Below are 25,799 nucleotides of genomic sequence, written 5' to 3'. Positions count from 1 at the left end.
GCTGGCTTGCCTCAGAGTGAGCAAGCTAAAAGTGTGAGATGGGAGAGTTCTAAGAGAGTTCTACGACTTTCCATGACCTGAGCTCAGAAATTATGCAAATTCACTTCTGCTTCATTCTGCTGGTTAAAAGCGAGTCAAAGGACCAGTCTAATTCAAGGGAGAGGACTGCCCAAAGATGTGAATGCCAGGAGACATTTGTTTCAGAATGGGGCCATCTCTGGGTTAAGGCTAACCTACTTTGTTTAGTGAATTTTCTAATGTTTATGAAAAGATATACGTTTCTTCATAAGCACAGCCTTTTCTACATTCTTCAGATTTGATATATTGAATTTGCATAAGCATTCAGTTAAAAATACTTTCTAATTTCTATTGTGGTTTCTGCTATAACTCATGAGTTATTTAGAAATGTGCTTGTTAATTTCTAATTATATGGTGATTGTACAGTTACTTTTTTAAAAAAAATTCTAACCTATTTCCCTGCGATCAGAGAACAATCTGTATAATTTAATTTTTGTTTAATATCCCAGAATTTGTTCCCTATGATTCATGTTCCTGTGTATGTAAAAATAATATGTATTTGGCAACTTATAAACAGATTGCTTTATATAATTTAGTTGAATTTTATTAATCATGCTATTCAAATCTTCTATCCTTACAGAAATTTTGTTTTATTAAAGGGTATCCCAATATGATGGTTGATTTAATCACGTTTCCTCTTCCTTATGTGAGTTTTTGGTTTATAGTTTCTGAATCTTATTAGGTAATGCAAATTTAGGACTGTTTTTCTCTTTCTGTTAATTAAAACTTTTATCTTTAGGAACTGCCCTCTTTATCTCTGACAATGCCTTTTGCTTTACCTCCAGAGACCTCATTCTGAGATCGGCTTATCCAGAGAAGGGCAGAGAGTAAATCCATTTTTTAATCACCTGTTTTCGTCTCACCACTGTGCATGTTTTCCATTTATTCCTGCCTGATCTCACCTGCACTTGCTGATCAAACTCTTTTCAGCTCTCTTTCTGACTTTTGAAGGTATTTTGAAAAATAAACCTTTCCTAAATACTTCAAAAATCACACTGTGTATTTTAAGTGATACGAAACATTTTTATTTGCCTCTTAACAGATTAAACATTCATGTGCAAATTCTGTTTAAATTTTTTTTCCTTTCATTTGTGGAAAAGGTAATTTTCTATATATTCTCATTTCAAATAATCATACATTTTTCTTCATTGCTACATTTTACTTTTAGGCTTATCTATTGTCACACAGACACAAAACAATCATCCATGTCTCTCAAGATGCCTATGCCATTTACTTAAAAAACAGACACTCTTTAAAAAGCACGGACCGTTAGATCAGACTCCCTAACCCCCTTGAGGTAACAATATTCACGGCAAAGCTAAGATTCAAATATATGTCGTACTCGGAAGTCAATATCCTTTCCACTGCATGCTGTTTTCACCTTTACAAAGTGAGCGTATGCCTTCCCAGAGGGACCAACTCAAACAAATGGAACCTGTGGGCCAACAACTCACAATCCGAACCTGCAATGAACCATGTTTACTTGGAAAATTAAGTATTAAGCCCAAATATTGCTTCTCCATAACTAGATTATGAATAGCATCGTTATCTAAAATGAAAAATAAAACCAATGAAAACTCAAAAAGCCAAGTCCTAATGAATTACCTAATGCTCGTGATGAACATGAAACAAAGTGATGAAGTCACAGTCAGGCAGCCACGTCACTCTTAGTCAGTGCCTTTCAGGGCTTATCAGATCTTAAATCTATTACCGCCATCGTCCATTTTTTAATGTCCCCTCATTGTGTGGTAGGAGAGACTGCTGTAATTTGAAATACGTTTCTATCGCCTCTCGGAGAACTTGGTATATTTTGAGGATTTGTGAGTGCACCTACTTTTAATAGGCAGTGTGTACACCTTTGACTGTATTTTCTTCTCCTCACCATAAATATCAGATGCTATAATTAAAGAAAGGCATAAAACTGGAGTACAAAATAGATGGTGTGTCTCCCAAAAGTAAAACTTTGAAAGGAAAAAAAATCCTTGTAAACCAACGGGAACGTACTTCGTGATTATGTGCTCTGGGGCTGTTCCACAGCAAGCATGATGGGGATTACAAATTTGCTTGCTCTGGCAGGAAGGATATGCCTATTAACAGAAACCAGCTGTTCAGAAAAAAAATGCTATGCCCAGAGTAGTGAAAGGATGTCTTAATTTAGCTCTGGGCCACATTTATGATTGCTGAAAAGAATTACAGAAACTATCTCCTCTATTCAATTAATGACATTCTTGTGAATTTATGCAACACAAAGGAAATATTAAGAATAGTTCATCTAAAGTAAATCAATCTCTATGGTTTAACAACTTCTTTCTTTCGCTGCACGATGTCTCTAGGCTTTCTAACTTGTTATTTTTCATCCAGGCTTCTGCAAGGAGGGAGTTTAATCAACTCAGTAGAGAATGTGTGTGCTTTCCTTTTCGGAGTGACCAACAGGCAGGCGAGGTCACTTAGAACCCTGCCTGAGCGTTGAGGGGAGAAGAGAAATACATTTAGGAGTCACTGAGCATCGAATCTACTTCTCACTCTATGACTTTGGTGCAAATATCTGGTCTCTTCCTCAATTTGAATGAGATTATGTTGTGACTTTTAGACTACGGTTTATGGAAATATTTAACTCAACAAAGTAAAGTGCACATAGATGGGAAAAGGTCTAATTAGAGTATGTAGAGTCCAGATGTCAGGTTCTTATTTCCAGAATAATCTTTTATATTTTGGTATCTATGATATCGTAAGGATTTTTATTGAGAACTTATTCATGGCCAGGTGACATAGTAACGGCTGTTCATACAACTTTAATAAGATAGATTTCCTCTTGCAACTCAGTTGAGGCAAAACAATCAATGATTATAAACCTAACTGATAAACCTCTATGAAGATGCTCAGAGGATGTGAGAGTAAAGAGAAAGAACACTGAAAAGAGGCAGTTGACTCAGGCTTGGCTGTGGTGTAAGTGTGTGTGTGTTTGTGTGCACACGCGTACTCATCCACAGGAAGGAGACACTGAAATCAAACTTGAAATGTTGATTGGATTTGTTCCATTTAATCTGGTGAGTAATCCAGGCAAAGGCATTCCAGACCGAGGGCCCAGCGAGGGCAGAGAACAGGAGCAAGTGGGTGAGCTGCGTCGCTCCTTCAGAGGGTTTGAAAGTGTTGCTGGTGACCAGGTTCTTGTCTCATCGCAGAAAGAATTCACAGAAGTTAAGAAAGTAAAGTGAGGATTAATAAAGGGATAGATAGCACACTCCCAAGGGGAGAGCGGGCAGGCTCAGGAGAGCAGCTGTGCTGAGTTTCTTTGGCAAGTTGTTTACAAAGAATGTAAAAATAGATGGGCAGAATATTCATTAGGGAGGGAGGGGTTTGGGGTCGTATTCCCTGATTTTTATCCCAACATCACCTTCCCGAAGGGAGGAGGGATTTTTGCCCGTATTTAGTCTGGATCAGAAGTGTCATGGTATTGGTGCATGATGGGTACTTCTAATCTGCAAGGCTAATTTTATGGTAATGAGGGCATAATGAGCAAAAGGTTACATTTGGACACTGGCAAGTCCTGCCTTTTCCCACCTTTCTTTGTCCGCCTCCAGAATACTCCTCACCCCAAAATGTGTGACCACTTGTCAGCCCAGAGGTTCCTGTTTTTCTTTCTCTGCCCAGGGACCCCTGTTATTTACATGGTTTATGGTTTCCTGCATTTGGCCCATGCCCCTCTGTTTTTGCCTAATTCCTGCCGGTTGGCCTGCATCCCCCTTTCTCTGCTCATATCTAGCTATCTGCCTGCTCTAACACAAGGGCTGAGGTAGAATGAGGCCAGGAGGTGTGCAGAAGCTGACTCCAGAAGGGCTTTGTGAGCAATGCTAAGAAGTTTAAACTTTATCCTAAAAACTGGGAAAACCAGGAAAGATTTTAAGCAAAGACAATAGATTTCAGATTAGACATTTCAACCCTCCTGCTTTCTCAGGCTACCCCTCAGCTTAGGTGCTCAGAGCCTAGGTGAATCTTGGACCTCATAAGGTCCTTGAGGTTAAGGACTCATCTGTTAAGTATCCAGAAGTGGGGATATTTTCTGGAACTCTGGATGAGTTTGGTAAATTTTTTTTTGAATGACTGAAGACATAAACCAGTAAAAACCTATGATTTTCTAATCACTTCTCTTCTCCTGACTTAATAAAGAAGTTGAGGTATTGCATCATTACTGGGCCTGAACAAGCTCTCAAATATCTCAAAGGCTGCTTTTTATCAATCACAAATTTGGTTTATTACAATAGACATTTACTGAAGTTCCACCGTGCATGTCAATGCCCCAGTTGCAAGAGGGACAGGAAGACAACAATGCTAGGTCTTTATCACCAGGCAGCCTGTAATCTCATCTCTCTTCTCCTCTATACCTGGGTTTCCTAAATCATGTATCTTCCTTTCCATAGCTGAAGGGAGTTTTCATTGCATCAGGGTTAGTTAGGATCTATCATCTTCACTCAATATCTCATTGTATCAATTTTATAACCACTCAAGAGACTTGATATAATTTTATTCTCATAAATGTTTGCTAAGTCTCTATTTTAATTAAAGACATATCTCCCTGCAAGTGTACTTTATCAATCAGTCAGTCAGTCATTTAAAACTGGATCATATTTTGCTGTTCATAGCATAGTACTGTGCATTCAGTATTAGTTCCATTATTTGTATCATATTAAAATTTTATCTTGGGGGAGGGTATAGCTCAATGAAAGAAGTGCTTAGCATGCATGAGGTCCTGGGTTCAATCCCCAGTACCTCTGTCAAAACAAACAAACAAACAAACCTCATTATCTCCCACCCCTCAGAAACAGACAAACAAAAAACTTAGAATAAAGAGAACTGGAAATGTTAACTTCAGAGGTAAAAATATAAAAATACATTTTAAAAAGTTTTATGTTTAACAAATGGCAACTGGTAACTATGCAATTGCAGGGGGAAAAGCATATTTGTTTTTGACATTTTAATATACACACACTCGGCTTGTACATGAATAATCTGATGTTCTACAATCTTAAATTCTCTTCCGGTGATTTTGGATTTTTTCCCCCACAATACAGTTTTATTAACTGCTCTATAGATTCATAAGTTTGAAAGTGACTGATCCTTATAACAGTCTTTTGAGTAGATTCTTTGATTTTTTTTTTTTTTGGTACAATTTCTGCAGGTTAATTGTATTGGTTAAGAGAATAATAGTGTTAAATGCACAGATATGGAAATTGTGCAAAAAAATTAAATGTTAGAACAATGAAATGCTTAAAATCAATTGTTTCGATGCTTTCATCTTGGGTGCATGAGGTCAAACAGCATATAAAACTGTAACTTTAAATATACCTTAAAAACTCACATTTTAAATGCACAATACTTAGAAAATACAAAATTTCCATTTTCTAGCTTGGTACAAACTTACCTTTATTTTACAAATTATATTTAATATGACTAGACTTCACATTGTAAGATGACTGCCCTATTACTGTAAATTTTTGAATGTTTGGATGCTTAAGTTTTGCCCGTTTCAATAATTTTTTTTTTTTGCATTCATTTTCTTTTCAAATAAGAGAAAAGAAACATTTAAATCTGTAAGAAAATTACATGGTGCATTCACAGTTCTCAGTTTCTGGGCAAAATTGAAGTGCTTTTCAGCTATGCCATTAGAAAAGCACTAAGCACATTTTATAAATTGAAAAGAGAGAGTCCAAAGCTTTGTGTGCTTGGATGACATCTAGAAGAGTATTTTCTGGGTGACGAATCCTGATGTGCTTCACACACGGACCCAAAGGGGACCAGAGCATTTAAGAATCTGGGGTGAGCCATCCTCCTTGCTCTGAGTGAGAACACAGGCATTTTCTTACTAAAGGATTAGTCTTTTGATGATCCTGGAGAGGACAGGGAAGAGCCTCAGGGATATTGAGAAGCCTCCCCTTGGCTAGACACAGATCCTGCACCTTCCCTTCCACTATCAACACCATCAACACCAAGAATGAAGGCAATTTACATGAATTAAATGGATAAGTATGTACCAGTCTCTGCGCTAACCGCTGTATGAGCATTACCTCCTTCAATCAGCTGAGTGAAGCAGGCTTAATGTCCACCTTGTGGAGATGAGGGAACTGGAGATGATAGGAACTAGGTGATTTACCAAGTCACAAAAGGTGTTAGTAGAGAATATGGCAGCTCTAAACCCAGAGCCCATGCCTTCAACTACTGCATTCACAGTTTCTCCCTTGATCCCACCTGTTCTGAAGCAGGCACCAGGATCTCCATTCTACTGCTCCTGGATGTCCACGTCCTGACTATTTTTCATGTTTCTCCCTATCATAATCTGCTTTCAGGTGATTCCATAATGTTGCCGGTGATTAGGTTTTTGTTTTGTGGCAGAAAGAATTCAGAGACATGGAGGTTAAGAAGGTAACGTTAAGGGACAGTGTGTTCTCAAGGGGAGAGCGGGCGGGCTCAGGTGAGCAGCTGTGCTGAGTTTCTTTGGCAAGTTGGTTTCATAGAGTGTAAAAATGAATGGGTGGAATAGTCATTGTGGAGGGAAGGGTTTGGGGTCATGTTCCCTGATTTTCATGCCAGCTCCACCTTCCCAAGGGGAGGACGGATTTTTGTCCTTATTTAGTCTGGATCAGAAGTGTCATGGCATCGGTGCATGATTGGTACTTCCAATCTGCAAGGCTAATTTTATTGTAATGAGGGCATAATGAGCAAAAGGTTACATTTGGACACTAGACGTTTCTGCCTTTTCCCGCCTTTCTTTGTGAGCCTCCAGGCTGTTTGTCACCCCAAAATGTGTGATTTCTTATCAGTCCCCAGGTTCCTGCTTTTGTCTGTCTGTCCAAGGACCCTGCTGTTTACATGATGTACAGTTTCCTGCATTTGACCCATGGCCCTCCTTTTTTGCTCAGATCCTGCCATTTGGCCTGCATCCCCCTTTCTCTGCTCATATAATATTAGATAGAGTAATTAATTATCTCAGCACTAAAGACCGCGATGCCACACTTCTCTCAGAGGGAGTCTGCACCGTAATCCTGGGGCAGCTCAGCACCTGGACCTGAAGTCTCTGAGTTGATTTGATGGAACTGCTGATGGGTTTTGCCCCTACTTCACTCTTTTTAAGTCTGGGGGTGCTTTTCAAAGCTCTGTCTACATCTCCTCTCTGCAAATTTCTGATGCAGTTCTCCAGCTGAGGGAGAACTTCCGTCACGGAGAACCACTCGGTGGTCTGTCACTGGCGCTGTGTGCATCCCGCAGGTATATTAGTGCTGAATGAAGAAAACCGTTAAAAACACTTTTTCGGTGTGTGAATACTGAATAAGTATGCTTAATTCAGTTGCAATAGGAAGATTAATCAACAGATAATGACATGCCACCTTTTTTATTTTTCCCAAATAAGCCAGATAGTTTGCTTATGGAATACAATTCCTGGGCAGCTTCAGCCTTTAAATGATTGACCCTCCTCATTCAGGGCCATTGCTGTGCTCCTCCCAGGGCTGGGATGTTGACCCCTCCCTGTATTTACTTCTCTGCTTACACTTCCTCTGTAAAAGCCCATATTATAAGGCCCTTCTTTGATGCATGAAAATATAAAATCAGAAATATGATCTTCCCTTTAAAAAAAGAATCAGCTTTAATTAAAGGGAAGCCAGGCAATTTCCTGGGATGGGGTGCATGTGGAAATACTTGCTTATTCAGTTTCTATCTTATAAATCCGTTCTGGGTGTTTATAAGAAAGCTGAAGTTTTGATCTAGTAAACTAGACAAAAAAGCATTAGTTGGGTAACAACATTTGAAGTTAATTTCTCAAACAAGTGTAAGCTTGGCTGTGCTCAGCCTTTGGGATGGCGATGCTTTCTCTGCTGTGTTTACCTACAAGTCAGGACACATCTGCTGTCACTGTCACAGCTGAAGTGTTACATCTTCCATGTAAAACTTGGCATTTGTGCTCCAGGTCTGTGAACTACATTTCAGATAATTGAGGGAGGTTTTAGAACATGACAATGAGAGGGGAAGTGATAGTTTACCATTTGCACTTATGGTTAAAAAACATAGCTAGAAGCAACTTCAGTGAACTTACTGTTTTTTAACCATCACTCCATTCCAAAGCCAAGTTCTTTAAGGTTGAATGCAAATGAAAACTTTAGTCAAGTCTCTGCTGCCTGGAAGCAACCTGACTTCCGCTCTCCAGGCTGTAGATGCTTAGAATAAACTTGAAACGCTTCTGGCAGTTTCAAATCCAAATCACAACATACAACTTTATCCACATTTTAACACATACCTCCAAGCTCCCAGTGTATTTCCCTTTGTGAAAATTTATTAATTTCAGTTTCCTCCAAAACCTAAGCTAAATACATCTTCTCTTGTGTGTAGCTCCCTTGTTTCCCAGAATAAACTGTTGCCCACAACCCATACGTAATCTGGGATTTGGACATTTTGTAAGGGTCTCACGTCATCAGGTGGGTAAGAGTGAGTATTTTATTTGAAATGGGCAGCCCTGATGCTTCCGAAATCATGGTACACAAGGGGCTAACTTTCTAACAATGCGAAGGAAATAGTGATAATTGATGATATTTACCTCAAAACAAATTAAAACGGCCTTCTTTCTTTCTCTCCCTTCCTTCCTCCTTTCTGCTTGCTTGCTTGCTTGCTTGCTTTCTTTCTTTCTTTCTTTCTTTCTTTCTTTCTTTCTTTCTTTCTTATTGAAGAGTAGTTGATTTACAATGTTAATTTCAGGTATACTGCAAAGTGATTCAGTTATACATATACATACATATATATATTTAGATTTTTTCCATTATATGTTATTACAAGAAATGGAATATAGTTCCCTGTGCTATATAGTAGGTCCTTGTTATTTATTTTATATACAGTAACGTGTGTCTGTTAATCCCCAACCCCTCATTTTTCCCTCCCCGCCCTTTCCCCTTTGGTAGCTATAGTTTGTTTTTTATTTTTATGAGTCAAAACAACCTGCTTTCGAGCCAGCTTATGTAACAGGCCCTCTGCTAAGAGTTTTCTGTCATGTGAGAGTTACCAAGCCTTTGGAAGGAAGTTAGCTGAATGGCTGCTGTCATCCCTGCTTTACAGATGTGGAGACGGAGCATCTGAGAGCTTCCGTAATTCATCCAGGGTGACAGGCTTTGTGAGTGCTGGAGCCAGGACATCTGATGTCAAAGCCCAGGCTGAGATCATGATGCTCTCTTGCCTTGTTCCACTCGTGTGAAAGTGTAATTCTGGTTCTATGTTAAAAGCATATAAAATCAGAAGGGTGGAGAGTCTCAGGGGCTTGTAATATAGAGGCACAAAAAGTTGATCTCAAACCTACAGCTGTTTTCTCTCATAAAAGATAGTCTACTCATTCCTATAGGACATAAAACACCGTATGTTGACAGTATTTAGCTGGTAATGAGGGCCTGAATTCAGTGGGAAATTGACTCATTCAGTCTGTGTCAGGGGATCTGTCTACGCGGTTACTGAAATTCTCCCAATCAAAGTGGTGGCTATTCTTTATTAATCATTCAAGATCTCTGCCGTGGAATGCTTAAAACCATCTGTGGGACAGACATATTTTATCAAATGTACATTTCACAGTGCCCTCTCCTGCCCCTCCCCTAGACCTGAAGTGTATCAACCAAGCATAAAATTTTATTGCAGTAATTTCGCTGGTTGGTTTTATGTTCACCTTCCTCTTCCTGAGGTTGCTCTCCTCTCTGTGAAAATTCAAAGGTCCGACAGCCCCAGAGTTTCTCGCTGTCATCTCCGACACCTGTCCATCTCACACTACAGAGAGACGACACCTCTCTTTCAAGTCTTTCGCCTTCACCTTGTTCTCGGGAACATAAAAACATTCTGGGGAAAATGTATCTTAAAAGTTGTGTGCTTTCAGCTGAGGATAAGATGGAGGCTGAACCCTAAAACTTCGAAAACAGGCTTCCCCATTTAGAATTCCGAATCAGTGTGAGATTTTTCATAGTAAACATTAGGAATCTCGCCATGGTTTTATTCTGGCTAAAACAGGCCCTCTTAGACTTCAGGGAGAAGGAAAAAAATGGCAGGTGCATCTTTTTGTTTTAAATCCCACTGTTTTTGAAGCAGAACTATCTCCCTAACTTGTTTTGTTGTTAGGAGGTTAAAATGTGGAAATATGTTGCTATGAATTAACCAGCTCCCCAGAGATATTAACAAAGAAGTTAAATGTCTTTGGAGACGTTCTGTAAAATGAGAAAGACCAACTATTTGTTGAATCTAGAGGCTAATGTTATTGAACTGAGTGGTTCCTTGCGTAATGAAAAGACATGGCTGGCCAGGAAACATGGACACCAAATCTTCTGTTTCCAGCAGTGCTGCAGAATGCCCTCTGAAATGCTTAATGGGAGAGCCAAAGGGTCTGTCTGGCAAAGGCAATTTCCATAGGACTGCCGTTTCTGTATACTTTTGGAATATCTTTTAAATTGTTTTCTTATATAGGCTAACAGGCTTACATATATTTAGGTCTTCCTGGCATTTGAAATACTTATTTAATTCATCAAATTGACTGGGGGGTAATGGACCTCAAATCAGTCTGGGATAAATTTTGCTGTCTTGATTCGTTGTCCAGGACCTGGTGTTGAAATGAAAAGAAGCTAATTGCTAGGGTCCCAGGCTTACAGAATTTAGCAAGTGAATAGTGTACAGTGGTTATAGAAAGATAACTGAAGCTTAACAATTCCTAGACATTCATCTTAAAAAGAAATCACATTAGATTAAGATGTAGAAAATTCACCCCGAAGCGTTTACTTTCTATTTTACATGAGTATTTTGCAAAATTTTAGACAAATCCCAAAGCTGCTTAGTGATGTGAGGAGTTAAGTTTAGATTAACTTAGTATGCAAATTATGTATTATAATCTTGAGAGGTGTTTTTTTTTTCTGTCCTTTGCTTTTAAAAATTATTCTTCTTCCCAGGGTCTGAAACCATTTCAGGTATTTCTGGCAAAAGATGAAATAAAGTATGTAGAGCATATGAGATGTTTAAGTTAATTTTCTTAGTCTTTGTGGCCGAAATTCTTTATTGGCCTCCGGCATCAATTTTTCCCGTCTTCCTTTCAATAATAGAAACCCGAAAGTTTTCGCTGGAAACGCGGCCGACTGGCTAAAACAACACCCGAGGAGACGGCAGCCACAGAAAAGGATGAACCTGGTCCCTGAATGATTCTAAATGACCTTGTGGAGCCCTCAGTTTTATTCCCTTTGTTAGAGTATCTTAGCCAGTACTCTTAACTTGATAAAGTGCTGGAGTGCTATTCGTGTAGGAAATTATTTTACCTGTCTTTGATTCTCGGATTTCATTCATTTCAATTCAATTTTTAGTGAGAAGATAACAGACTTCCATTTTTAGCTAAGATGGAATAAGAGAGAGTAGATTTACCCTCACTCCGAAAACAACCAAGAATACTGGGCACGATATGAAAAACAATGGGTTTTTGACACAACGGACATCAGGCAATGAGGAGCAGTGATCCCTGAGGGAAGGCAAACAAATGAGGTGAGCGTTAGGACTGTCTTAGCTTGCTGACTGAAGGAATTTCCAGGTCCCCATGCTAGGAGGGACACTCACACAGGAGTGGGTGGGCTGTCTGAGTTGAGGAGATATATCTAAGGACCCAGGGAGATCAAGGTGCCTGGAGTTTGCAAGGCAGAGTACCTAAGAGGAGGCAGACAGAGAGAGACCCTCCCATTTGCAGGGAGTTGCCCTTTTGTGTTGTAGATGAATGCTATCAGCATATTCATACGAGGAAACTACCTAAGGCTAGAGAAACAACCCCACTCCCACCAAAAAAAAAAAAAAAAAAAAAAAAAAAAAGGTTAGAGGCAGTGCCCTGCACTCATAGCCAAGAATAGTACCCGTTTACACAAGCTGAAATAGAAAACCTTATGATTCACAAGGTACTGAATAGATTTCAGCACCATCCCCTTATCCCCTCATCCAGGGCATCTGTTCCGAGACCGCCGGTGGGTGCCTGAAACCACAGGTAGTATTGAGCCCTACATGGACTGTGTTTTTTCCTATGCGTGCACACCTATGGTAAAGTTTAACTGATAAATTAGGCGCAGTAAGAGATTAACAACAACAATGATAAAACAGGGCAATTATAACACCATACTGTAATAAGAGTTCTGTAAATGTGGTTTCTCTCTCTCACACAAGTATCTTAGCGTATTGAACTCATCCTTCTTCTTGTGATGATGTGAGACAGTAAAATGCCTTTGTAGGGAGATAAAAGGAGGTGAATGATGTAGGCATTGTGAAGTAGCATTAGGCTACTGTGGGTCTTCTGACTATGCTCAGAAGGGGGATCATCGGCTTCGGGTGATCCCGGACCATCCAGCCATGATGATGTTGCTAGACGATGTCGATGGATGTTGACGGTTGGGGACCTCGGATGGGATGAAATGGATGGCATGGGAGTTCATCATGCTACTCAGAAAAGCACACAATTTAAAACTTATGAATTGCTGATTTCTGGGATTTTCCATTTAATATTTTTGGACCATAGTTGACTTTGGGTAACTGAAACTATGGAAAACGAAGTTGTGGATAAAGAGGGGTGTCCTGTACTCAGAAGTGTCTTGACTCAGTTGTAAGGTACTTTGACCCTGGACTACAACACTGCTCTTGTCCCATCTCACAAATCTTAAAAGCAGTACCTGAAAGGATCAAACTGCTTCCAACTAATGTAACTGTGTCCCAGAACAAAGTTCAAGGGTATTTATAGGCAGCCAACAAAAGAATATTTAGTCTGGGATTCAATCAACGATGCCTGGCCATGCGAACAGGCAGGGTAATATGAATTAGGAGAATCCACTGAAATTGACCCAGTGTTAAAATCAGGAGAGAAGGGCATTTAAACAGTTAAATGTGTTCCTTGGTTTGAACTATTTGAGTAAAGACAGAGGATATAAAAAAAGACTTAATATTTAGTCAGTTGCTGAATAAATTAATACCCGAACTAGATAGAAGGCTAGAGATGGGGGAATAAACCAGGTTGGATAACACAGGGCAAGCACAGGTGGATTGTGTGAGGCAGAAACTAGAATTTTAATGGAGGGGAAACCAGGATCTTACACTGGATCAGGGATTCTCAACTTGATGTCAAGAGACTTCTAGTAGATTGTTCCCATATTCTCAGATCCCCAGGTTCTCCACTTTCTTCCTTTATATGTATATCTCTTTATACACTTAGTTATATATTTTTTATTTAGATGACAATAAAAAGTTTAAAGCGTAATCTTAATAATCTTGATAACCAAGGTACAATCAGATAGTGCCATTTTTTATCATTTTGTTTGTTGTCATTGGTGCATATGTGTTTGTGACCGCTTTGTCCTCAGGTAATCTTGTAAAGTAATAACGTTAACTGCAATGCAGCATTTCTTAACCGAGGTCTGGATATCTGTGTGTGCTTTCAAATTCATTTTGGGTACCTTCCAGTTCTCTGGTTCTTAATTAATGGTCTAGAAGGTATTGTGAAACATCAGTCTTTGCTGAATGAATGAATGTATGAATTATGGGGAAAATATTATTTATGTGCTAGGAAGTTAACATTTTAAAAGAAAAATTTTATTATGTTTGTGATGTTAACAGAATAGTGTTAGTTTTGTACAGCTTCTTGAAAATGTTTGGGGAAGAAATATTTTTTAGTTTCATGACTGGAATGGGAAAGTTCAGAAAGAAACCACAAGAACACACTGAGAATTCAGGTTTTGCAGAGTAGAAGATGATTATTCTAATTAGATTATTGGAGTTGCAAAATAACACATTTCAGCTGCAGAATAAAAGCAGGTTTTTGATGCTCAAAGCATAAATGGGACAAAGTAAGTATCCTTAAGACAAAAAGAGAAGAAACCAAATTTAACTTAGACAGTTCAAGGTCAATAATTGAGTTTAGAGGAAGAAGATAAATAACATGTATCTTCTATCTCATTTCATGTCTGTACTATCTATACTGGGTAAGTATAATGAATTGAAAAAATTGTTGGCATTACTTTAATGGTCTTTCTTTGATAACTGCAACTATTATACTGCCTAGATCGCATATTATAATTGAGATCTTGGTTCATTGTGTCCACAGATACCTTCTATTATCTGACTTGCCTGCTAGCATATTAGCAGTCATTACTACCTCTTGGTGGTTGATGAAATTGCATGAACTGGGCTTATCTAGAAAACAAATGTATGAAGTCACAGTGAATGACATAGAGCTCCCAATTAAGATGCCCATGAATATGGTAATTCTATGATCAATATAGAGAAAATGTTGAGTTTCAGTAGATTTTCTTCCATTTTACAAAATAGGCCTGTGATATTTAAATTATTCATGTTTGGAGAAATTCTCCAGGATTATTACATTGTTCAATTATGAAAACCACAAAGAAATGAGACATTACAAATATTTGATTCTAATATCCAATTTTTATTTTTATGTTCAAACTAAGCTCAATTCTTAGGTTATAAAGTTTTAGGGATTTCAGGCTGTGTGTTTCTTTAAAGAAAAGCTAAAATTAATATTCATTTTGCTTTCTTTGCTCAGGGCCTGGTGATTTTACATGAGAACAGAATTGAACACTTTTACAGCTTTGTGACATTTACTGCCTCTTACAGTTTTGTCAATTCAGACCTTCAAAGCCTATACATTTACATTTCACATCTGCACATCAAAGTGCTCATTTCATCATCCTGTCTTAGAAGGGATTAGAATAAGCAGAGACAATCGTCACGGAGTACTAGCTTTAGCACGGATTCCTGCAGGATGAATAAGCAGCTCTGTCAAGAACTCTGCTACAAGGCAAGAACCCCACTAAACAGATGGCTTCAGACACTAGGAATCATTAAACAGGTTATTTTTTTTTTTCTGTAAGCATTATTTCATGACTGTCATTTGAGACAGATGATGATTGGTTCCAGTTTTTCTGTATACCTTATGATTTGTAAACTACATTGTACCAACATACATATAGATGCACTAATGTGGTGAGTATTACCCTTGCTATGTCAATGAGTGACCTTTTCATATAACCACCCTGAGGCATACACGCACACACACGTATTCTTTACTCATTGCAGTGAGGAAACATGAGCTGCCTTCTTCCCCAGGGGAGATCAAATGACTCTGGGTGGAGGGACCTGTTTATCCAAGGGAAAACCAGAAATGGAGGTTGGAGGGATGAAATCACTTGGAGAGAGAAAAAAAAAAAAAATTCAGTTTTCAAAAAACTCAAGACCGAAAAAAAGGTGTGTGGAATAGTCAGGGGAGGTAGGTCAGTTCAGATGGGACTGAGAAAAAGAACAAACAAGAACAAGGGCTGGCCCTGGGATGGCAGCCTCCAATTCACACAGCCTGCTGGGCCACCTCAGTTTGCTGACTTGAATACTAACATTTTTCTGACCTGGGATTTCCTTCCATTCATCTCTCTGCTATCTTTGTTTCAGCTGAGTAGATAACGAACATTGTTCTTTCTTCCACAATTCCCTGTAGTCCTATAGTCTTGTGCTTGTATCAAACGGACATTTTTTTCCCCTAGGTTACAACAAGGTGACTACTGTTTAAGAGAGGAGTGATAATAATAAAATCTTACAGCTTTAATGAGCTTTGAACTTTTCCAAACAGTTTCATTAGTTATTAGCACATTGAAATCTCACAACAACCCAGGGGCTATGTCGAGCAGTTATTAGGATTTCCATTAGATCCACGAGGGAAAAAAAAGGTTAAAAACTGGAGTAGAGATGGAGGAGAGAGAGGTGAAAATGCAGCTAGTAGCAGATAAGTTTAGCTCCCTAATAAGATAAGAATATTAGATGTGTAAGGGAAAAAATGAAAAAAAAAAAAGAAAAAGAAAATGTTTTCATTTCTTTGGTATATGGGCAGGGCTATTAAAATTTCTAGGGAATTTCTGCTCATTGATTTTCTGTCCCTTCAAGCTGTGTTCTTTTATGTATTTTCTGTGGCTATTTTTTTGATCTTACATTCTCAAACAATAAATACTACATGATTCCTGGTAGCACTATTGGCTTTTGGGATACCTTGAGGTAGGGTTCTGAGGTGGTTAAAAAGGTAGAATGTATCTCACAAATAAATTAATAACGTTGGTCTCATTGAGCCAATCAGAAAGTAATACAGAATATAATCAGTCACCTCTAAACTCTGAATTCTGGGGGGAGATTGATTCCTATGGAATTACCTTATCTGTAAAATCATGTTTGGGGCCCAATGACCATGATACTTCCGTAGGGCTAATTGTCTCCAGGATTCTCTAAAATTTTTCTCAGAATTGTGATGGATTATATTTGTAGATGAAGTCAGCAAGGTGAAACTACATAATTTGAATATCCTTTTAAAACTGAACTACAGTTATAATACATTGTTAGATAAGCTCCTGAGAGTCAATTTTTAATAGAAATAACTAACAGACACTTTTAGTCAAACTCAAGTGATGAACCTGTATATTATAAATATCTATAAATTTCCAGATTAAGTTAAACAAGGCAATTACCCAAATTCAACTTACGTTATGTAAATATCCTTTCTACAAGAGTGTTTCTCTGTGTTGAAGAACAACTGGATGGGGCCAAAAATGAATTCTAGGATCCAGAGTTTCCTGGGTATAGAAGGTTGTTCCAGATGTTAGTTTGCTTTGAATAGTAAAAAACATAGTACTAGCTGACACAGGGATTTGCTTTAAAAAAAAAAAAAATTAGTTCCCTCTCCTAGCAATGCAGATTTACTGCCAGTAGATCATGGTGGATGGAGGAGAGCTGATATCCCAGGTAAAAGCCAAGAAATTGAAGTTGGCCATGAAAATATATTTCTCTCTAATTATGTCAATGAGTATTGATTGTATTCATTTAACAAGTATCATTGATAAGCACATGATTGCACTGTATTTGCTAAAGGGAACCTGAAAGAAACCCTGGATGAGGCTACAACCCTTCTCATGCATTTGGGAAATAATTTGGAAGAAACAGCTTATTTACTCCAAATCATTATTTGGCAAGGTACAATATGATTTTGTCGAAGTGTATGATATAATCAACAATTCAGCTAAAGATCCATTATTGTTGGGAAAGCAAAAGAATGGAGAAAATGAAATGAGCTTACATTGACTTGAAAGAAATGGATAGATTGGGGCTAAGATAAAAAATGGCCATTTAGGGATAGTAAGCATCATAAGGAAATGTTTACAGACTATAAAGAGTGTGGTATGTGCAGGAGATAATGATAGTAGAGTGAGAGGTGCGAGGATTGGTGTTGAGATGTGGTTGGAAATGATGGTAGGTAAGGTGAGGACAGGTAATTGAGAACCTTGAATGGCAGTGAATTTGGATTGTGTTTTCAGACAACAGAGAACCACTAGCAGCTTTTGAGGATTTGAAATTATTGTTTGAAAAGGATAAATCTGAAAGCAGAATAATATGTAGGTGGGTGTGATAGAAAAAGTATTGCATTGTCAGAGAGATTTCCTTGGTTATAATTTTCATTTTAGAATTTATTAGTTACATAAGTTTAGAAAGTTCATTTAACTTTTCTGGGCTTTGTCTGAGTCGTCTGTAAGATCTGGATAAAAGTGGGTAGGCGGGTCTTTCTTAGATAATTTTTTTTTCAGATTTGCTTCCAGCTTAGCTGACAAGGAAGACCAAATATAAAATTATACTCTTCATCCAAGTGTGAATTCATAATGAGCTAGGGAAGTAAAAGGGTATACAGGAAAAAGGAGATGTAAAGGATCAGAGAGGACCTCACTTTGAACTGGTTGATTCTTAGGGATAAAGAAGTTGTGATATATATGTGTATAATGGAATACTACTCAGCCATAAAAAAGAATGAAATGCCATTTGCAGCAACCTGGATGGACCTAGAGATGATCGCACTAAGTGAAGTAAGTCAGACAGAGAAAGACAAATATTGTATGATATTACTTTCATGTGGAATCTAAAAAAAGAAGACATAAATGAACTTATTTACAAATAGAAACAGACTCACAGACATAGAAAACAAATTTATGGTTATCAAAGGGGAAGTGGGGGCAGGGAGAGATAAACTGGGTGTTTGGGATTAGCAGATACAAACTACTATACACAGAATAGATAAACAAACAAGGTCCTACTGCACACAGTACAGAGAACTATATTCAATAGCCTGTAATAACCTATAATGGAAAAGAATATATATATATGTATGTATAACTGAATCACTATGCTGTACACTAGAAATGAACACAACATTGTAACTCAACTGTACATCAATAAAAGAATCAATAAAATACATCAATAAAAGAAAAAAGAAAGAACCATAAATAGACAAAAGTAGACAAAAGTTAAAGGAATATGGTGTGAAAATGATTAAGTTGAAAATGACTAACTCATATATTGGCTGTGATATGCCCTTAGGACATCCAGTTCTGTATGACCTAATATAAATGAGTCAATAGTTTTTATTAAGCCCTTAAGAAACAGTATTCCTTTAGGTTATATTCTTTCCTGTTCACTCCACTTTCCCTCATCCCAATATCTCATCTATCACCTAATCCTATTATCTATCCTAGATAAATACTTGTACTCAGTTCTCTCTACCCCGCTTTGCCTCTTGCTACTTCGTGATTATCATTAAGTTAGTTATATTAAGGCTTATAGCAGCAATCTGAGAAAATTAAGCTAGTTTAAATCAAGTTGTTTTCATATTATTTCAAGTAACTTAATAGTCTTAAATGATTTAGAGGAACCAGGAGAATATTAGAGCCAGGCCATAAGGACATATTTGAATAAAGGAATGGATGCCATACACTAAGTACCATCCTAGTGGTTTTACATATATAATTTCACTGATATTAATATAACATTTTTGATATGTATGTAATGTCCCCATTTCCAGATTAAACAAAAAACTTTTTAGGGAGAAATTAACTCACTAGCCCAGGGTTGCGCAGTCAGCAATTGCAGACCTGGGATTTGAATCTTGCTATTTCGAATTCCAACATCCATGCACTTGTCTGTACGTGAAACTACTACAGAAAGCAATTGAAGATGGGAGACTGAATCTCAAATGACTGCTTGGGGTTGGAGTTATATATTAGGGACTCTTTAGTGTAAGGTTGGTAATTGAAGATTTAAGGCAGAACTACTTTATTATGGAAAAGGGAGTAGAAAGATTGTAGGCAAACACTAGGAAGGCACCCCAACACTTTTCACTGAACCATGGAACACTGTATTCTTAAAGTCTATAGCACGTAGCTGCCAATTCCTTGTACTACACCTTTCATTTTCTCCAAGACTCTTCAGAATGCGCACTTTCCCACAAGATCCTGTCGCTTCTATATCATGAACCCATTCTTGTTTATGGTCAAGATGAACTTTACAGGAGCATCTTCTGTACTGTTGCTGGCACTTGTGAGTGACAATATTTTTTTTCTAGCAAGTCAAATTAACCACAATTTCTATGTTTAGAAGAATGTATTTCCAATCTGTTAATCTTCTAGGTTCTTCTGTAAACTGACTCTATCACCTTTCATGGAGACAGTACATTTGCTTAATCGGAGGAGTGGTTTTTAAAACTATGGGTGGAATTTTAACTTTTCTATGTCTGTCTTTCATAAACTCTTATCTTGTTTCACATTATCATGCATTGATATCCTAAACCACTTCGTGTGGTGCTCTGAATTTAGCCATCATGCATTATCTGAAAAAACAAGAATTTTGAGCTTCATCAGCACTGAATGACAGCCAACAGTTCTGTGTTGTCAGTGTTGCTAATTTACACAGTAGTGTTTCTTCACTATTTGAAGAGTGTGTTGCATTTACCAAGAAATGAAGTGATCAATAGAAAAAGTGATAAGCTTAGGTCTTATAAACTGCATAAAATTGAGGCAAAGATTGAAATAATTGTCTATTAAAAAATAATGAATTCTTAGCTCCAGTGAAGTACTCAGTTAATTGTGTGCTCAATTGTGAGGAAAAAGAATCAAAATGAAGAACAGGAACAAAATGCTAGGAGTAGATTGTCAAGATTGAGTCTTGGAATTCTATTACAACTTTTAAATTATTTGAAGATAGATCTCTACCTAAAAGATCTCTGCCTGAAAGTTTCACTTCTGCCACTGGAACTTTTGTAGGAAGAAATCATAATTGGAATAGAGGGCTGTCTCTATTGGGTTACCCCTTTACCCTGTTAACCTGTCCACCTTGTTCAGGGTTTTTCATAATTAGGAAGGAATTAATACTCTCCCCCGATCACACAAACACTATACTCAGTAGAAACGTTCTGTTTCTACACCTTAGAAATACGTAGATCTAGTATTTGGTTATATTCTGCTTTTTTGTTTTTCTGTTTCCATACCCGTTCAAATTGCTTGTGTGAGGAGTTCTGAGCTCACCAGATTCCAGTAACAGAATACAATGTTTTAATACTGGAATTCAGTTACTTAGTAGACTTTTGTTATAAGTATGCCCCACTGAGTCTCCCTTGATCTTCCTGAGTATAATGTTGGCTGGTTCCATTTAATCCTGTGTGGTCCAACTCTTCTTCCCTCCCTCACAAATATTATTTTTTATAATCCATTCATTTATGGGAAACTGATTCTCTTTTATCTCTTCTTGGTCTAAGTCACTGTATCCATATGTCAGAAAAATATCCCATATATATATATATACTTTTTGTTGAAGTGTAGTTGATTTACAATGTTAGTTTCAGGTGTACAGCAAAGTGATTCAGTTATACATGTACATACATACATATATGTATTTTTTCTTTTCAGAGTCTTTTCCATTGTATGTTTTTACAAGAAAGTGAATATAATTCCCTGTCCTACACAGTAGGTCCTTGTTGTTTATCTATTTTATATATAGTAATGTGTGTCTGTTAATCCCCAGCCCCTAGTTTTGTTTTCATCCTGGCATTAGTTTAATCAAAATATTCCAACCCCTTCCAAATCTCCAGATCCGGATTTTCATACACCCTATCAATTCCTCCCTCTTCATTCCCTTCCTCACAAGCCTCATTTTTCATTATTCTTTTTCTTTGATTCATTAATGAAGTCAAATTCATCTTCCTGGCATATCTATATAATGCTATTTTTAGCATTTTGATGAAGGACAGGGAAGGAAAGGGGATTGAGAAAGGAGACAGGCAAGGAGGGTGTAGGGGTGGGGGGAGGAAAGGCAGAAGGAAGAGAAGGAAGAGAAGGAGAGGGGAAGGGGACAAGAAGGGGCAGAGCACAGGGCAGGCCTTTGCTGTTGCACGTGGCATCTGGGTGTGAATCTGAAGCCATCCCCTCCCCCACTCTTCCAGATGGAGACAATCCCAAGCTGGGTGTGCAACTTCATGAGCAGAGCATGGCCTAGACCTCCCCAAACACACACACACACACACACATAAACACACACACGCATGCACAAACACACACACCCCTTTAGCTGTGCAGGGAGCTCTTTTGCAGATAAAATTCTATGCAGCTGCCTGGGTCATTCATCCTGATACTGTTAGAAAGCTGATTGGCCATTATGGTGCTAACTTCCCTTCTCCCAGATAGTGAGTCAATATTGCAGTCCTCTGAACAAAGCGTTCCTGGAACCCCTCCCTCCCCCTCCCTCTCCACATGCCTAGACCTTATCATCTTGGGCCCCATGGCACATGCTCCTCCCCATCTGAGCACTGACAGCTCACCATCAAATACTGATGCAAAGTGTCCCTTCTCACTGAACTCTGTCAAGACAAACTTTCTTGTCAGGTGTGCACATTGAGTAGGTTTCACCCAGTACTGGTGTCTTGAGGAGCTAAGGTCAGGCATACAAAATAGTTCATTTTATAACACTGCTGTGGATTCTCTAAAACTAAATTGGTGCCTTTTCCTCCTTATTTTAAACTCCTATGGCCTTCCAAATGTGTCTAACTGGATTATAATGAAATAAAAACACTAAAACAACATCCTTATATAAGGGATAAATTAGAAATCACAGCCACTCTTCTAAATCCATATTATGGAGCTTTGATTACATGATCATTTATAAAATTCTAAAGTACTAAAAGAAATTTTAAGAAGGACAGTGAATTCTCTTACGGTAGGGAAAATACAGAAGTACAAATAATTAGAATTCTTCATGATCTCCTCCTGAATCTTAAGGATGAGCTTCTCAGGGAGGACAGACAGGGTCTGCTCAGGGCGAAATCCAGTCCTGTGATATCAGGCTCGCACTCAGTTTCCCAGGTCTCTAGAGAGCATTTTTTACTGTCAGAATATAAACAACAAATAACCCAAAAGGTTCTCCTCTGACAGCCCATGGAGCTTAGAAATCTTGTCAGGGATATACTTCTGGGGCATCAGGAAGTCCACTCTCAGGACATGACCTGTCCTCACAGAAGCACTTCCGGGAAACATTGCACTGTAGATGCCTTGACTGTATCAAAGTCCATTAGCCTTTGCATCTTTCCACATACATGTAATTGCCTCTGACTGCAAAAGTTGGAAAAGGACAATGAAATTATTCAGCCAATATGTCTTCATATCTGAGTTTCTTACAGGAGTGCATTAAAAAGACAATTCAAGCAATCAACTTTATCTTAATACAGAACACATTTACCAAATGTGATTTCCCTTTTTCTTTTATTCAAGTGCACAGTAACTATGTACGGGTTTTCTGGAGAATAATTTTAAATATTACAGCATCCACAATGGGAAAGACACAATATAGCTCCCGTTTTCAGAGACAAGAAATAGTCTCCTCCTGGTCATACAGAAGAATTTTGACATTGATGCAAAGGGGAAAAAAAATAACCCAGAAAAAACCCAAAGATGGGAGGGGAAAGTAATTAAGACAGAAATATAAGCACCAGACTTTGGGGAGGCAGAGTAGGTCGACTCTATAAACAAGTGTTCGGGGACTTTGAGTTTTGATAATTTATGTAACAGGGGCAGTGACCTGACAAAGGGAACAAAGACGTTGTGGAACTCAATAAAAGGAAAACTTAACTCAGAACAGAAGAGGTTGCTCTAGAAGAGCCTATTTAGGAGAAAGGGCAGGACCAAAAACATCTAACTCTAGCTGCATGTGACTGTCACAGGGTGACCTGTCCCTATGGGGGCAGTATCATGATTTTAAAACTGAACTCACTTCCGTGTGTATCCGTAACTCAGTTAACCATGCAAAGAAAATCTGTGTATTGTTTACCCACAATGATGTTTACTTTAGTCAATAATTTAATTTTCTCCAAAGTTTTTTTTAAGAACTAGATTTCTTCATTATTTCATCAGAAATACTAGACCAGGGCGGCGTGAGTGATCAACTTTACGCCTGGCTCGAGTCTATGGTTTTATGCTCGTTTAAAACAGAAAAGTGACTTTGCATTCCTGCTTCAGCCATGATGGTATAACCGGCATCAAACTTACCCTCCTGCTTCAAACAACTGTAAAAATGGACAAAACGTATGAGGCAGCTGTTTTCCATTATTGAACCTTAGGCATCCCAGGACTGGGATTTCTGTAAAATCAGACACTTCGGTGAATTTTCTATTACTGCAAAACAAAATGCAGTAAACAAAGGGTCTTAAAACAACAGCCAGGGCTCACAGTTCTGTAGGTCAGAAGTCCGCCGTGGCTCAGAATCTCACAAGGCTGAAATCAGGGTCAGCGAGGCTCAGTCCTTGTCTGGAGGCTCTGGAGTAAAATCTGCTTTCTGACTCATTCTTCTGGTTGGCAGAATTCAGTCTTTGTTTTTGTAAGAAAGATCCAGGTATCTTGCTGGCTGTCAGCCATGGACTGGTCTCAGTGCCTAGAGACCACCTGTGTTCCTGGCCACGCGTTTCCCTCCATCTTTAAGCCAGCAAACACTTACCAAGTCCTTCTTGTGCTTTCAACCTCTGATGTCCCCTTCTGCTACCAGGGGGAGAGTCTTCTGCTTTTCAAAGGCTTGTGTGATGAGGGACGTCCCCTGGAATATTCTCTCCATCTTCTTGCCAACCGTACCAGCTGACATAACCTAATCACAGAAGTAACGTACATTATTATCTTCAGTCCTGGAGATTTTGCAGGGTGTATGCAAGAGGTGGGGGATAGGAAGTTCTGGGGGTAAACTTAGAATTCTGCCTCCCACAACCCCCTGCTTCCCTTTGCCACTGACCATGAACACACACACACACACACACACACACCCCTCAGGCTACTTTCCATGCAAAGTGAATGGTCGGGTGCACGGAACCCTGCCCGTCTGGAGTATTTCCCTTACTGCTGTCTCTCAAGGCTCCCCTGGAGGTGGAGACTCGCACACCTAGATGTTTTATCTGATTTTAAATCCCTTATTTTGTAAATGAAAAGACTGAGGTCACAGTGAGGTCACATGTCCAAGGTCTCCCCAGAGGGGCACTGGCAGAGCTGAGATGAGAGCTGGAATTTCAAGTTCATCAGCATGATGATCTCTGCCTTCTATGGGCTGTGCTTGATAACGCTTAATATGAAAGAAAAAAAAACCTCCCCTGGCCGGGTGCCATTATGATTTGCCGCTGGTTATTGGTCTTTTGGCCAGGAGGGATGGTGGCGACATATCCTAAGGAGGGTCCAGGTCACCTTGGGAGGGAGACTCTGGCACCTTCTTTAAGCAAGGGGTGGTGCTCGCTTCTCCTTTAAGCGGGAGGGGCGAGGGGAGAGTGGACCGCTTGTGTAGGTCAGGGGGTTAGGAGTATTGGAAGATTCCAGACTTTGGGGTCATGAGCCTTGACGTGCTCATCTCATGTGTGAAAGCCCATTCTTTCCCAACCAGGGCTCTGTCTTCGCCCCAGAAGACCTGCCCCCATGGGGAGTTTAACCTTCTTCAGAACCTCACTACTCTTACAATTAAGTCCGTGGCCTGGTTTTCTTCATCCTTTGCTGTGGATGAGAGCTCCTCTGTATGCTGCCAAGGGGGCATTCTGGCCTGCATGCAACTTTTAATGACTGACCAGTGCACTCAGCATGGTGTTATCCTTTTTAAAAGCATCCATTATGCTTAGCAGGAGTCACTAGGTTCCATTGTCCTTAGAGTGACCATTTCCCTGTCTTTCTCAAATGCTGATATAGTCTATCAGCTCCTCCCTTCCCTTCCGACAGTAGGCCATCCCAGGTCACCACCGGCAAAAGTTTTAACAGTCCCACAGATCTTTGCCTGGAGATGTCGGTGCCCAGCAACCCCTTAGTACCATCCAGGTGGTTTGTGATCCAAAATCTTATCAGTGTTTACTGCTAGGGACCATGCCTAGCACAAACTGTCACAGGTTAGGTTGGGTTCCCGGGGAAGCAGACCCTGAAAGCGATTACCATGTAGGAAGTTTGGTAGAGGGAACTCAGGGGACCCACATCTAAGGAAGGGAGGCAAGACAGAAGTGGGGGTGGGGAGCAGAGGGAGTATTTGAGTAGCGATGCAAGTTCAGCAAAGTCTCAGCTGCTTTCACGGCAGTTTTGCAGTAGGATGGCCCTTTAGAGCAGTCAGAGTTGGCACTGGGGGTACGGGCCTTTATGAAGGAATTTCACGTTTGCCGCTTGAGCAGCCTTTGAGTGCAGGCAGAGTCAGAAAAGGGGCTTGGTCTCGGATGAGGCAGGTTTATTCAGCCATGCCCTCCCCCCCCACCCCCGGCCCCGCAAAGGGGCAGACAGCCATGGGCTGTCATCAGGAGACTCTCCCAGCAGCTTAGAGAATGGGCTTTCTACACCTGAAGGAGACTC

The sequence above is a fragment of the Camelus dromedarius genome, chromosome 7, assembly GCF_036321535.1.
Source record: "Camelus dromedarius isolate mCamDro1 chromosome 7, mCamDro1.pat, whole genome shotgun sequence".
In the NCBI taxonomy this organism is placed as follows: domain Eukaryota; kingdom Metazoa; phylum Chordata; class Mammalia; order Artiodactyla; family Camelidae; genus Camelus; species Camelus dromedarius.
Note: the sequence above shows the minus strand (reverse complement) of the source record.